Source organism: Trichomycterus rosablanca, chromosome 1 (assembly GCF_030014385.1).
Source record: "Trichomycterus rosablanca isolate fTriRos1 chromosome 1, fTriRos1.hap1, whole genome shotgun sequence".
Classification (NCBI taxonomy): Eukaryota; Metazoa; Chordata; class Actinopteri; order Siluriformes; family Trichomycteridae; genus Trichomycterus; species Trichomycterus rosablanca.
The window spans coordinates 42,457,432-42,473,479 of NC_085988.1; positions in this window are offsets into that span (position 1 = coordinate 42,457,432).

Genomic DNA, 16,048 nt, shown 5'->3' on the forward strand with positions numbered 1-16,048 from the left:
TTCCCCACCAGCCCAGCCCAGCAGCTCAACAAGCTCCCACAATTATGGGGCAGACACAGGCAATCTCCACACCACTATGGTGCTGTTATGAAGCAGTGCAGCCAGCCAGCCTGCCTGGCTGCACTCAATCTCAGCAAATAAAAGAGCCTCTGGCAACTAGCCTTCATGGTTCACAGGAGATACTGAAGGAGGCCCTCTTCTAGAAATAACAGGCAAGGAAAATGAGGAGAAAAAGCCTGAGAGTGGAAAGAGGCCTCTGTCAGCATGGAGACTGCCAGTGAATAGCAAACATGCAGATGTGCAAATGAACCCCTGTGGAGAAAGCATAGAGAGAGAAAATGAGAAACAAGTGAGAAAGAGAGAGGTAGAAGAGGCCTGTTGATTCTCCATTCATCTTAAGGAAACATGGAAAGACTTAGAGGTCACTGGACACTGAGAAGAAGAGCTTCTTCATTCATCTATTCTCACAAACCACTTTATCCCTGTCGAGGTTGGCAGCAGGTTTGGTGCCACCTGGAACACACATAGAGCAATATACAGTAACCAGTCTATTTATTGTCAAGTACGATGAAAGTATCCAAAGTATAACCATATGGACACAAATAGAACCCACAGGAATTTGCACAGTGATAAAAGGTAAGAATTGATCCCAGGTCTTTAAACACCATTTTACTGTGCGCTCTGCCATCTGCACCACTTTACATGCACTCAGATGTGGTAAATGAGGTAAAATGCTTAACTATGCAGTACTATGGCTCTCTGGGATTAAAATGTAACTTCCCTATACCAGAAAATATTCACAATAAACAAATGCAATTTCTTGCATCTACAACAGTATAGACAGTATGGAAAATGCAAATAAAATAAGAATGCAGTGTTCCTTACATTTACTTTGACTTTTATTTGATTGCAGACAGTTTGAACCCAAGATATTTCATGTTTTGTCTGTTCAACTTCATTTCATTTATTAATAAACATCCATTCCTACATTCCAAAAAAAGTTGGGACAGGGGTAATTTATGGCTGATAATGAAAGGAAAAAACTAAATCAAACAGATGATGTGAACAGGTGATTGTAATCATGGTTTGGTACAAAAGCAGCATCCAGGAAAGGCTGAGTCTTTGATGAGCTAATATGGAAGGAATTTGCATATTTCTCCCTCTACAGTGCATAATATCATTAAACCATTCAAGGAATCGGGAGGAATTTCAGTGCATAAAGGCCAAGGGCGCAAGCTTAAGCTGAACGCCTGTGATCTTCGATCCCTCAGACGACATTGTGTCAAGAACCGCCACTCAACAATAGCTGATATAACCACATGGGCAAGGGATTACTTTGTTAAACCTTTGTCAAGCACTACAATACAGAGTTACATGCACAAATGCGACTGAAAACTTTACTGTGCAGAAAAGAAGCCTTATTTTATAGCAGTCTAAAAGAGTCTGATGTGTTTAACTAAAGCCCTGCTAAGAATTGGCAGTGTCCAGGGTATGCCTGCCACTTTCATACAAACATTTTGAGTGCTAAAATCATTTGCTTAGGCAGTCCTGTTATCAGCCAAAAAATACAGAGTTCTACAAACATCAAAGAGAAGCACAGAGCTGCAGAATGAGGATATGCAGGCTTCCCTAGTCAGCCATAATAACATTCGGTTTTACAAGTGTATAATGTGTGCATGAAACGTTAATGTAGTACAGTGGAAAAAACGACTAGTGCCACATTACAGTAACATAACAGTTGAAATTAGAAATGGAACAGTCAGATAACCATATAGGCCAATAACTGGGCAGGATTACTAGGTTTTCTATGTAATTTAATGTAATTACGTTAAATACAACAAAGGATAAGTGAACAGTATTTAAATTAGAATTTTGAATTTTGTATCTGTGGTGAGTTCAGATGTAAAAATAACAACTCTGCAATAACAACATTATAGTTGTAATAAAAGAAACCTGCTCCTTTCATTCTCTCCTAAATTCATTTTAATGGTTTTAGTTTAATGTTTGGTAATTTATTAATAATAAATAAATTGCCACATCCCTATTATTAAACTAACAACCTCACAACTGTGCAGACAGGATCATACTGTGCATCTGTAATATGTGTATTTTTTTTTATATAAAATTGCATTAAAAATGTACTTTTACCATATATATGAAAATGAAACAAAACATAGTTGTAACTGTTTGCTGTTTTGATGAAATGTTGGTAATTATCAAGCCACAAAATAAATCACTAGCATGAGTATACAAAACACTGAAGCTAATTAAAAACAGATTTAACATGGAATGTATGGAATGAGTTTTTGCGGTCTGGTACAGTGTTCAGTCATGCAGAGACCTTCAAAATAGAATTCCACTGCTAGAAAAACTTTGATTAGAACATTTCACATCTTGTCATTTTTTTTGGCATTTAAACTAAATAATAACTATAACTACATAACTAAACAAAAACTAATGTCATGGTGTACAATGCACATCATACTAGCTGTTTTTAGTCATATTACCATTTGTAACATACACCGATTAGGCATCACATTAAAACCACCTCCTTGTTTCTACACTCACTGTCCATTTTATCAGCTCCTCTTACCATATAGAAGCACTTTGTAGTTCTACAATTACTAACCGTTATCCATCTGTTTCTCTACATGCTTGTTAGCCCCCTTTCATGCTGTTCTTCAATGGTCAGGACTCTCCAAGGACCACCACAGAGCAGGTATTATTTAGGTGGTGGATCATTCTAAGCACTGCAGTGACACTGACATGTTGGTGGTGTGTTAGTGTGTGTGTTAGAGTGGATCAGACACAGCAGCGCTGCTGGAGTTTTTAAACACCTCACTGTCACTGCTGGACTGAGAATAGTCCACCAACCAAAAACATCCAGCCAACAGCGCCCTGTGGGCAGCGTCCTGTGACCACTAATGAAGGTCTAGAAGATGACCAACTCAAACAGCAGCAATAGTATAGCTAATAGTATAGCTAACTAAAAGCAATTGTCTCTGACTTTACATCTACAAGGTGGACCACCCAGGTAGGAGTGTCTAATAGAGTGGACAGGGAGTGGACAAGGTATTTAAAAACTCCAGCAGCGCTGCTGTGTCTGATCCACTCTAACACACACACTAACACACCACCAACATGTCAGTGTCACTGCAGTGCTGGGAATGATCCATCACCCAAATAATACCTGCTCTGTGGTGGTCCTATGGGGGTCCTGACCATTGAAGAACAGGGTGAAAGCAGGCTTAAAAGGTATGTAGAGAAATAGATGAACTACAGTCAGTAATTGTAGAAATACAAAGTGCTTCTATATGGTAAGTGGAGTTGATAAAATGGACAGTGACTGTAGAAACCAGGAGGTGGTTTTAATGTTATGACTGATCGATGTATGTAACATATGTAACAACATGCAAATATTTATTTCACAACATTAGTAAACATGAAAATCACCAAGACCAAAGGCCATGTTATTTTTATTATTTGAAAGTCACAATCTTCAGTAGACTCTGGGACCCTGAGAATGGGGGTGCTAACATCATGAAAAAGACCACCCTATTTAAAATAGAAATCATATTGGTCAGGTGATCCATCAGAATAGATTTTTAGCAGTGACTTTTACTTCTAATAAATGAAGTAAACCAAAAACATCCCACTGACCTCTTAGTTCCACTACTGGCATTACAATAAAAAGAAGGATTTGGGCTTTGTTAATTCTCTTAAACCTTTATTTAACAGACAAAAATAAAACATTTCAATGTTTTACGGATCAACTTCATTGTATTTTATTTATGAAACACATTTAGAATTTGATGCCTGCATCACACTCCAAAAATTGGGAAAGAGGCAAAATAAGTGTGAAAAGTTAATATAAAATTGAATTGCATAAAATACTGAGGTGTTTTGAAACATTTTAAATAAGCAGGTGAATTGGTAACAGGTAAGTTCATTGGGTATTGGGTATAAAAGGAGTACAAGAAATGATGGGTCATGGCTTACTACTGTGTTCCAAACTTTATGAGAAAAATGTCAATCAGTTATAAAAAGAACTCTTCTCAATGCATGATTGCAAAGAATTGTAGGTCTTTTACCATCTACCTTACATAATGTTGTGAAAAGTTTCAAGAAATCTGGAAAGATCTCAGTCCATGTAGGGCAAAAACCGAAACCACTACTGAATGTGCTTGACTTTCGAGTCCTCAACATTGTGTGAGAAACCGTCATGTTACTCAAATAAATATAGCCACATGGGCTCAGGAGTACTTCAGAAAACTGTTTTCACCTAACATAATCCATCGCTGCACCAAGAAATGCAACCTGAAACTCTATTACACAAATAGAAAGCCAAACATCAATTCAATGCAGAAATGCCTTAGAGTTATCTGGGCTCGAACTCATCTCAGATGGACCAAAAGACAGTAGAAACAGATGAGCGCACAGTTCAGCTTGTTTTGGGGAAAATCAGATGTCAAGTTCTTTTTGCCAAAGATGAAAAGGACCATTCAGACTGTTTTTAGTAAAAGGTGCAAAAGCCAACATTTGTCATAGTGACTTGGACCCCTATGGGAAACTTGCATTTGTGTAAAATATGGAAACGTTTTTCATGCAATGCCATTTAAAGGCTCAAACGTCATGCACATTCTACAGTTGCTTTTTTCTTGCATAGACTGAGATCTCTATGAATTCTCTGAATCTTTTCAGAATATTATGAACAGTAGATGGTGGCTAAATTATTTTAAATCTTACAGTAACAAATGTACTTAAAATTTTTAACTGTTTGGCAATTTTTTTCCAGAAGTTTGTGAAGTGGTGAGCCACGACCCATCGTTGCTTGTGAATTTTTATATTTAGTCATGATTTCCTCACCTGTTATCAATTAACCTGCTAATTGTAAAATGCTGTAACTTAAATTTTCTGTAATCCTTTCTCTTTTTTTTGCCTCTGTTCCAATTTTTTGGCATGTGTTGCAGGCATCAAATTCTAAATGTGTGCCGTTGATCAGTAAAAAAACATCTGAAATCATCTTCTTCATTCTACTTTATATTCCAGCGGACTGAATCACTTGCTCAACCCTCTCTGTGCATGAGAGAAAAAGAACTGTCTTGCATTTATCTGATATATCGAGAGCACTGCTAACCCCTCAGAGGAAAGAAACTCTATCAATCAAACTGAACCATCTCTGACCCGCTGTGCTCTCGGCTATCACTGCTTTTTACTCAGCTGCCACAGGGACTCTTGTTAAAAGTGACAGCCAAAGCAGCAGAGTGCACACCAAGCCATGTCATGTGCTTTAAGATAAGTGATAAGCACTCATTGTAGACATTATTATTGTAGGCACATATGCATTTAACCGTAGTGCATTGTAATTTAATGTAAATAACTGTCAAAACAGATATTACTGGTCAGTAACTCTAACTGCATAGTGAATTACTGATTATTAAAAAGATTTACAATATGTGAGTGTATATCAATGAACAGTTTCTTTTTGCACTGGTAAAGTCAAAGGTTTACATGCATTTGTAAGGAACAGCTCAATGCAATAACTGTTCTTTTTGTCTGCTTTTTACATTTAGCAATTTGAATTATTGTTATGGTGACATAAAGAGTGACATGGCCTCCCAATTTGTTCTTAGTGGTTATGATTATAATTAGTCATATTAATTTGTTTTTTGCTCATTACATGGACAAAGCAAAAGATGTCAGACTAAAACTAATTGTCAAATATTGTACAGTTGTTGGCATTTGGTGATGGAGGTTAAACTTATACTCTGCTCAAAATCTTTTCGAAGTACTTTCTGTACATGTCCACTTGCACCTCGCTGCATGCTATTTGTTTCAATGACAAGTTCCACTAGCTTTGCACTGCTCAGAACTCAGCTTGATGCAAATTAATGCAAGCTTGCAGCCAAGCAGAGTCCAGCTGTAAGACATGAATGACCTCTGATTCACCAAACCCAAATAAACCTGATAGATACCCACCAGCAGCTAGTAAAGAGTTTGGTGCCATGCAGACTTTATTTACATGTACATTTTTGGCATTTAGCAAATGCTTTTATCCAAAGCGACTTACAGTTGTGACATTATACTGTCTAAGCAATTGAGGGTTAAGGGCCTTGCTCAAAGACCCAACAGCAGCAACCTGGCCGTGGTGGGGCTTGAACTGGCAACCTTCTTATTACTAGCTACTAGTAACAACCACTAAGCTACAACTGCCCTCTACTAGTAAAGGTTTTCACAAGATTTTAGGAAGTGTCTGTGAAAATTTGCCCATTCATTTTAAAAAGCATTTGCGAAGTCACTGGCACTGATGCTAGTTGGTAAGGTCCAACATGGGAAGCGGCAAAACCGCAAGCCTCGGTGCAAATCGCCGCTTTGCTCAGCGCTTGGCTTGAGCGGTGCAGTAAAACATCATTACAGTTCATCACGCATGAATCTGCATTTGTGTGAAATAATTGTCAAATTCACTCTGAAAGCGTCCACAAATATTTATGTTTAGCTGTATTTACCTCACTGTTTCACTTTTAAACTTGTGTTACAGCTCGGGGTTCTGAGAAATGGTGAGAATCAGCTTTTCCGAAAGAATCTAAAACACTTATTGTTAAAAAAAAAAAGCTTAATGTGGTTTAATGAACTAAAAGAACAACATAGGGACACTGAACTTCTCTTAATTATTACTGCTCATACGTTCTCTCCACTAATGGAAATCCTCACTTATTGTTTTAATACAATAAGTCACGTTAAGTGTTATTCATACTACCTGAGTCACTTTTACCGCTCATTGGAGGCACTTTGAAAAGGTCAGTGGCAAACTGAATAAAATTTCAATCAGGTGAACTTTAGGAGCCGCGGCAAACACATATAAAGCTTAGTGAGGCTAAACGGCACCACCACACTCCATAGAAAACAATTAAACAGGTGGCAAAAAGCGGTTTTGCTACTGCTCATGTAAATGCACTTTTAGAAATTATCCTAATGGTGTTCAGTAAAGAGAAATAAGTCCAGGACTCTGTGCAGGAAACTGGAGATCCTTTTTACCAAACTCATTAAACCCTGTCTCAATGGACCCCACTGTGTGCGCAATTATTCAATATAATTGATTGTATACACCTGCTATAGCAATGAGTGTGGGTGAAACACCTATTGTCAATAATGAGAAGCCATGTAGTGTAAAAACCTGATGTGACAAGGGCTTTAGCCCTGACTTGATTAGCTGCCATCCTGTCATTCAGTGTAGATTTAGTGTGAAATGCTCAGCAGATACAAACATTCCATTAATTCCACCCTTGCACAGAAAGGAGAAAGATAAGCAATGACAAAGGGAAAAGAAAGAGAAATAGAGACCCTCTCAAAAGCAATTTAATGATTTAGCATTCAAGGCTTCACTGAAAGAATGTGCATTTAATTTTCTCCTTCAGAAGATATGAAACTTTAGTAGATAGAGTGGAGGCATGTGGACAGAAAGACAAGCCATTCTTTCTAAAATGATTCACAGTAATTGAGTCAGTGGCTGAGGCAGATAGTCTCAGTTTGGTTGTATTTCATGCTCCTGTGAGCTTGTGGCAGGCTCTCTCTGTCAGACAGGCTGCAACCTACAGCCTGTCGCCCAATTCTCTCCTCTACTGTGCTGCAAAATAACACGCTGAGTGACCTCCTTGTGGCAAAATGCCTAGCTCTGAGAAGAGAAGGTACGAACGCATAAAAAACACGGAGAGGGGGAGGGTCAGCCTCTTTTCACTGCAGAGCACAACAGATAATGAAGCCACTTGCAGAGAAAAACAGTGAAGGGAAAAGAGAGACAAAGCAGCTGGATGCTTTCTCCATGAAACCTGACAGCAAAAATATCAGTAATTTACAAAAAGCCGTGGGGTGGTTGCTTCTACCCACACATGACCACACTCTTATTTGTTTGAATGTTGATGGACCAATAACTTCAAACTGTAAGCCAAATAAACAGATTTAAAATCAGCGTGTCTTGAAAATGGAATTTAAAACAATCAACCATCAAATCACCAAAAAAGTAGTAGTAGTGGTGGTAATAATAGCTATTTTACCACATTATTTTACCACACTTTACTACATTACAAAACAGCATTTATTTTCATGTCTACATAACAAAAAAAATGATCAGTTGCCATGATATATATTTAAAAAGAAGTGTAAATTACCTTTGCCAAGGACACTGATACAACACCCTACCATGACAGACCCTGGCTTTTGGTCTTGTTGCTGATAACAGTCTGAATGGTTCTTCTTGTCTTTAGTCAAGAGCACACGGTGTCAATTTATTTCCCAAAAATACCTGAAATAATGATTAATCTCACCACAATACACTTTTTCACTGTGTGATGGTCCATCCCAGATGCCTCAGGGTCAAGAAAACTTGACGCTGCTTCTGGACATGGTTAACATAGGGTCTCTTTTTTGCACGCTATAGTTTTAAGTTGCATTTGTGAATGTAACTTTATTGTAATGCTTGACAAAGGTTTGCCAAAGTAATCCCTTGCCCACATGGTTATATCAGCTATTGATGAATGATGGTTCATGATGCAATGCTGTCTGATGGATCTGAGATAACAGGAGTTCAGCTCAGCTTAGACTTGCGTCCTTGGTCTTTACACACTGAAATTCCTCCTGATTCCTTGAATGGTTTAATTATATTATGCACTGTAGAGGGATAAATATGCACACATTTGTTGACAAACTGGAGATCCTCTGATCATCTTTGCTCATCAAAGACTCAGCCTTTCCTGGATGCTGCTTTTGTACTAAACCATGATTACAATCACCTGTTGACATCACCTGTTTGAAATCACATCATTATTTAGTTTTTTCACCTCATTACTAGCCCTAAATTTCCCCCATCCCAACTCTTTTTGGAATGTGTTGCAGGCTTAAAATGCAGGAATGGATGTTTATTAATAAATGAAATGACGTTGACCAGACAAAACATGAAATATGTTGGGTTCAAACTGTCTAATAAAAATCTAAGTAAACGTAAGGAACACTGCATTGTTATTTTATTAGCATTTTCCATACTGTTTTAACTTTTTTTCTGATTTGGGGTTGTATATTTCCATACTGTCCCAACTTTTTTTCTGATTTAGGGTTGTATAATGATCAGAGTACTGTTTGCTCATGTACATGCACTCGTTGTTGCTCCAAAGATCATTTGAAATGTATGTTTATTTGCAGCTTTAAGAAATGGCTTGTGGTTTTATTGTGGGTCAAAAAATATTATCTAGTGTCATCATTACAGTAACAGGCAAAGGCAACCATAGTACTAAAAGGTCTCTCACCCTTGATTGCTACAACAGTGATGTCTGAAGGTTGAGTTTTTCCCCTGCATGATAGGCACAGTGACATCACTTATCCAATGTGTTAAAAATATAACCATTCCATTTGCTATTAAAATGAATCAAAGTAAGGTTTATATTTATAAAAAAGCAACTTTTTTATTACTGTTAAAAAAGGTCTTTGCAGTACCAAATCACATTACAACCTATTTAAATGAATTGTTGAATTATTTCCCATATATGGAACAGGGAAATTAAGAAATTTAAGGTGCATTATTTGAAAATAATCTTTAATATTAAAATTCATTGTCTGTCTGGATAACCTCAATCTATTTTCTGCTGCTGACACATAACATATTGCTCCACAATTATTTTTCTACCCTACATTGCACAGATGAATCAGCCAGAGCAGTAAGTATGTAAACCCTTGTAACCCTCATGTACACCCCCTTAACCCAGACATTCCTGCTCATTCTCTGGAAACAGTGTTTGCAGGAACTCCCAGTGTGAGAGGGTGGTGAGGATTTTCCTGTTTGTACAGGTCAAAAGCAGTGCACTGGTGTATTTTTGTTCTGTAAGATGACTGGTAGTTCACCTACACAGCAATGTATCAGATAAATCTTAGACGTTAGTTACTCCACTCTTAGCATATTACTAGATTTATTCATATAGGAAGGGTATCAAAATATATGTATCCCCATGTGACTGGATTGTGATGGGAGGAGGACTGTGTAAAACAGATGTGCTAGTGGAGAGAGAACGAAGTCCAATGAGGCATGAAGAGCACAGACACATAAACCAGTTTCTATCAGGTCTCACTGAAATTACTCCTCTAAATGGGATCACAGAGACCTTTGTCCCAAAGGTCAGATCAATTTAGCAGTGGAAATGTTATTGCTTCTTGATGAATAAGAGTGGAAATCTGTTAGGCGGCTCACACAAACCCAGCCAAATAGGATGCTGCTATTCTTCACTGATTTATGTCCTGCTCCCTCTAAATAAATCATCCAAGAACCAAATCGGACAAGAACTAAATCAGACTAAAACTAAATCAGACAAGAATCAAGCCATACAAGAGCTAAATCACAGACAAGATAACACAATATTTCAAAATTCAAAAAACTCAAAAAAACATCAGCATAGGAAGACAGACTAACAGAGGGAAAGATGGAGGGAGGAGGGGAGAGAAGGAAGGAAGGGCTGGCTGGCTGGCTGGCTGGCTGGCTGGCTGGCTGGCTGGATGGACGGACGGACGGACGGACGGACGGACGGACGGACAGACAGACAGACAGACAGACAGATAGATAGATAGATAGATAGATAGATAGATAGATAGATAGATAGATAGATAGATAGATAGATAGATAGATAGATTACAAAGGCTTTGGGGTGCTTAATTGCAAGTGCCAGATGAACACTATTGTTTCACTTGAACAGCAATGTTTTCTCTTTGCTACCCACCTATGAAAACCATATTTTCTCTTTTGTACTGTAAAATAAAGAACATTAAATTAAGGTAGAACTACAGATTTTAAAATCCTATTATAAGTCTCTTGTTACTTTGCAGGGAGCTTGGTGAAATCACAGCAGATTCAGCATTGATTCAAGTTAACTTTATTAGCAGGTAATGGCTCTGACTGTGCTTTTGTAATGAAACAGAGCTTAAAATGGCTTTGTAACACTTTTCAGACTGATACTTTTCAACACCTGTATACATCTCCTATAACTACATCTCTTATAATTATACAACACTGGCTTTGTTCAATCAACCTAAATTAAATTTGGCGAACTGGATATATAACTAGCTAAGATGACAATTACTTTTTCACAAGGTCAACACTGAACACATGAACAATGCTTAAGTTATGTTTTAATTAAATGTCTTTCATTTAATGTTGTTTTTCCTAATGATCTCAAGTCATTCCCTTGGACAAATATGCAATAACAGAGACTATCAAAAGTGTGAAATTTGGAAAGATGTTTTACCAGGCATACATGATACAGATGTGATGTTTGGGTGTGTAAATAATTGTAGCCATGTAATGTAGATCAGCACTTGTTCCCAAGAGAGTTCAAATAGATGAATGGAGAGATTGCAGACCTCTAACATGAGCAAATTGCCTTGTGGATGACTGTGATTGGTTTTCAATATGTGCCCTAACCTCTGACCTCATGTTGTGGAGACATAGGGGGAGGAGTGATATGGGGATGTAAATAACCAACTGGAATCTTGTGTGTCTTAAGAACTTTTTCTAATGCAATAAAGCAGTATAAATAATGTTACGATGTGTATCAATGACCAGGCATATTTAGGTGTGTGGAAGTGTATGTGATTATATGAGAGGTGGGTGATGGGTGGATGTTTGACTAAATGCTTGTGTGTGTGACTTCGTCCCACTCAGAATTTAGAAGAGACACATACACTTATGGGCAAAACAAATGGCAAACATGATTCATAACACTATTTATTTTAACCAAGTTACCCAGCACTGTATTTATTATCCATGTTTAGTGTACAATTTAGTATGGGCTAGCTTTTCCCTTGTTTATTTGACAAGTCGTCTGAATCAGTGCTGTTTCATTAATCTTTGACTGCTTTCCACAACTACTCAGCACTCCCAAATTTTCTGCCAGACAGTTTGTCCTTAATCTGCACCCATACACTGATCAGCCATAACATTAAAACCACCTCCTTGTTTCTACACTCACTGTCCATCTTATCAGCTCCACTTACCATACAGAAGCACTTTGAAGTTCAGGATCCCCACAGGACCACTACAGAGCAGGTATCATTTAGGTGGTGGATGATTCTCAGCACTACAGTGACAATGACATGGTGGTGGTGTGCTAGTGTGTGTTGTGCTGGTATGAGTGGATCAGACACAGCAGTGCTGCTGGAGTTTTTAAATATCATGTCCACTCACTGTCGACTATTAGACACTCCTACCTAGTTGGTCCACCTTGTAGATGTAAAGTCAGAGACGATTGTTCATCTATTGCTTCTAGATCCTCATCAGTGGTCACAGGATGCTGCCCACAGGGTGCTGTTGGCTGGATATATTTTTGGTTGGTGGACTATTCTCAGTCCAGCAGTGACAGTGAGGTGTTTAAAAACTCCATCAGCGCTGCTGTGTCTTATCCACTCATACCAGCACAACACACACTAACACACCACCACCATGTCATTGTAACTGCTGTGCTGAGAATGATCCACCACCCAAATAATACCTGCTCTGTAGTGGTCCTGTGGGGGTCCTGACCATTGAAGAACAGCATGAAAGGGGGCTAAAAAAGCATGCAGAGAAACAGATGGACTACAGTCAGTAAGTGCTTCTACAGTATATGGTAAGTGGAGCTGATTAAATGGACAGTGAGTGTAGAAACAAGGAGGTGGTTTTAATGTTATGACTGATCGGTGTATATTCAGAATCAGAATCAGAATCAGAATACTTTATTGATCCCAGAGGGAAATTGCAGAAATTCTCTATGGGGTTGAGATCTGGTGACTGACCAGGCCAAAACATCACCAACAAAGAATGCCACTCAAGCTATGTTGTGTTTGCTGTGTGTGCTGGTGCATTATCTTGTTAAAATAGTCTGTTGTCTTTTCTTACCACCATACAGCTTGTTCAGGCTTACTTGACCTACAAAGACAATGTTGGTCAAGTGTAAGTATTATTTGACTTTGACAGGGGAATAATGATGCACAAAATATGATTAAAAAAAGGATATCTTATTTTTCGCCCAGGAGTGTAAAAGAAAACAAACTGACACGTAGCAAGGTGTTTCTTTTCAGCACATTATTATTGACAGTTATCTTTAAATGGCCACACAGTGTGACTCAGCTGTAGGACATAATTGAATTTTTATCTGAAACGTGTAATTATTAATGAATTTTGAAAGCGGTGATGAAGGAACTGTGACTTCCCAGCCCTCTAACACCTACCCACTGTATGATTAAAAAATTCATTCTTGGTAAACAAGATACTCTTGGAAAGCTTAAAATGCATACATAAAAAACAATTAGCTTATCTTATTCACAAGATATCATTAAGACAAAAATAATTCTGATAAATTATACTATTAATATTTGCCTGTATTTGTATCAATATTGGCAATTTCAAATCTAACAAATCACAATCACATTCTATCTATCTGTGTGGGTTTCCTTTTGGTTACCCCTGATTTTTTTCCCCCACCATCTTTCCAAAGTGTATTTAAATCTTGTCTGGAATCCAGAATCCTGAATTCAGAATAAGCAGTTATTATAAAATAAATTCTTAACAGTTTATGCATTTTCTCCCCTTTTTCTCCCTTTTAGCTCGTCCAATTGCCCTATTGCGTCATGCCTCCACTCCACCAATGCTGATCCCTGCTCTGATTGAGGAGAACAAAGCTAACCCACGCCCCCTCCGACACATGGGCAGCATGCCGTATGCGTCTTACCACCTACACTTTGAAGAATGCAGTGCAGCTCAGCGTTGTGTATGGAGAGACACACCCTGAGAACACTCTTTTCTCATCTCTGTGCAGGCGCCATCAGTCAGCCAGCAGAGGCACCAGTCATGAGAGAGAGAGAGACCCAATCCGGCTTAGTCCCACCCATATCTGAACAACAGGCCAATCGCAGGCAGAGCTGAGATTCGATACGATCTATTCGAGATCCCAGCTCTTGTTCCAGCGTGTGTTTTCACCGCTGCACCACCTGAACGGCCCTAAATTATTAACATTTTGAATTAATTGTAAATTATTACAGTTGTACAATATTACTATTTAATTAGATTTGTATATTGAATTTTTCCCTTATTGCTGAGAAATGTGCTTTAACTAATAGCTTCTTGTAAATGACCAGTACTTTCCAGGAAATATTTTTTTCAGCTATATTTATTTGCACAAGCTAAGGTAAAGTCTATTTTTTCATTTCTTTCTCACTTCACTGGTGCAGCTCTAGCCAGAACAAGCCAGACAGGCGTAGCAACAAAAGGCACATAAGGGCCAGGCGTACACACTCCACTCACTGAGACTCAGACACAGATAACTACAGACAAGGACGGCTGCTAGGAGACAAGCGTGGGCGGGTGAGATTTGCGCTCAGGGGGAATTATCAGCTTATCCTTGAGTGCACACACACTCACACATGCACACTCACCAAACAAAGACACATAGCGGCTCAACAATTGATTTTATGGTAAGAGAATGAGAAGAGAGTGGGGAAAAAGAGACAGAAGGTGAATTTGCTGAATAGCCCTAGTAATCTGATTCAAATAATTATGAGCTAACAGTAATTACCAACTGATTTGCACATCACTTTAATCTCATCTCCTACAGGGGTTTAAAGAAGCACGATTCAGAGCTTTTCCTTAAGAGTGCAGGCTTGGTGTATAAACAATATCTACTAAAGCTGTCATCACTGCCCCTCCTTTTTTCCCCCGAACTATCCAACTACAATATAAAGAGGTGTAATCATGTTTAAACAGGAGCTGTTCACCCTGTTAGCAGAAAAATCAGTGTGCAGCATTTAAACACCTCCCTCCTGGTCAATTTGTTACAGAATCTAATGTGAAGTAGCTCAGTGTGAGTCTAACAGAGACATAAAACAGAGAGAGAGCACTGGGGAGGGGCAGTGAGTACTGTGACTGGAGCAGATGTTAAAGCTGTCATTGCCACATTTTCCTATTGAGTGAGTGGCTGAAAGAGAGAGCAACAGAGAGGGATCAGAGAGGGCAAGAGCAATGAACAGAATGAAATGATTTTCCCTCTGGCACTGAATTAGAAATGTTCTGCCCAACTACCAAAGCTTCCCTGCAATCATACAAGTCCACATTTGATAAATATATGTCTCATGTGCTTCATTAATGCATTCAAACCAGAATTCATTAGCACACTATGATACCATGTCATCAAGTTGACATGATTTGTCTCAACATTTCACAGTTCTAATTTATAGCACATGAAATGTAGGCAAAGTGTATGCCAGCTGACAGTTTCTTTCACGAATGTATTCAACATTTAGTCTTAAACTTTGTCTAGCTGCTTAAATAGGCATTTGACTCTAGCTGTGAGGCTGTTGATCACCTCATGCTATGTCTGTCTGCCTAAGTGCTACACTGCAAAACATGGCCGCCGGTCACCTAGCATAGAAAGGAGCAAATGTGCCATCTGGTGGAAGTCTTTCTGAATTATTCAGTAGTAATAATACCAGTAGTAATAAACCCTTGAGAAAACTCATTAAATGGTAACATATTTATTAGTATTTTGCAAGCTATGAACAAAGAAGTGTACATTATATTTTGCCATAGGACACAATCGGGTAATATTAATAAGCTATTAACGATAAAGACAAAAAAAATTAGCTACAAAATTAAAACCAGGGTGAGTTTTTACAAGGGCTTTACACACAGAAATGACTTTCAGTGTTTTGGCTGACTACCTTGTCTGTATATTTGGAAAAAAATGCCAATATAATGCATACAGCACACTGGAACAGTGGCTAAAGGACAGTGGCAAAATAAACATGACAAGTTTATGAAATATTCAAGTTACATAATTTTGAAACAATTCACAATTACTAACAGGTCAAAGTATAATGATTGAGTGTAAAAGCAGGATCCACCATAGGATCTTGCAATAAAATAGGCTGGAGCTCACCAATTTGTGCCAAAACAAACGCTGTTCAGCAGAGCTGAGATCTCGAATACATCGAATTGAATTTTGGCTCTGCCTGCCGGCTGAGGCTGAGCAGCCACATGAACAAC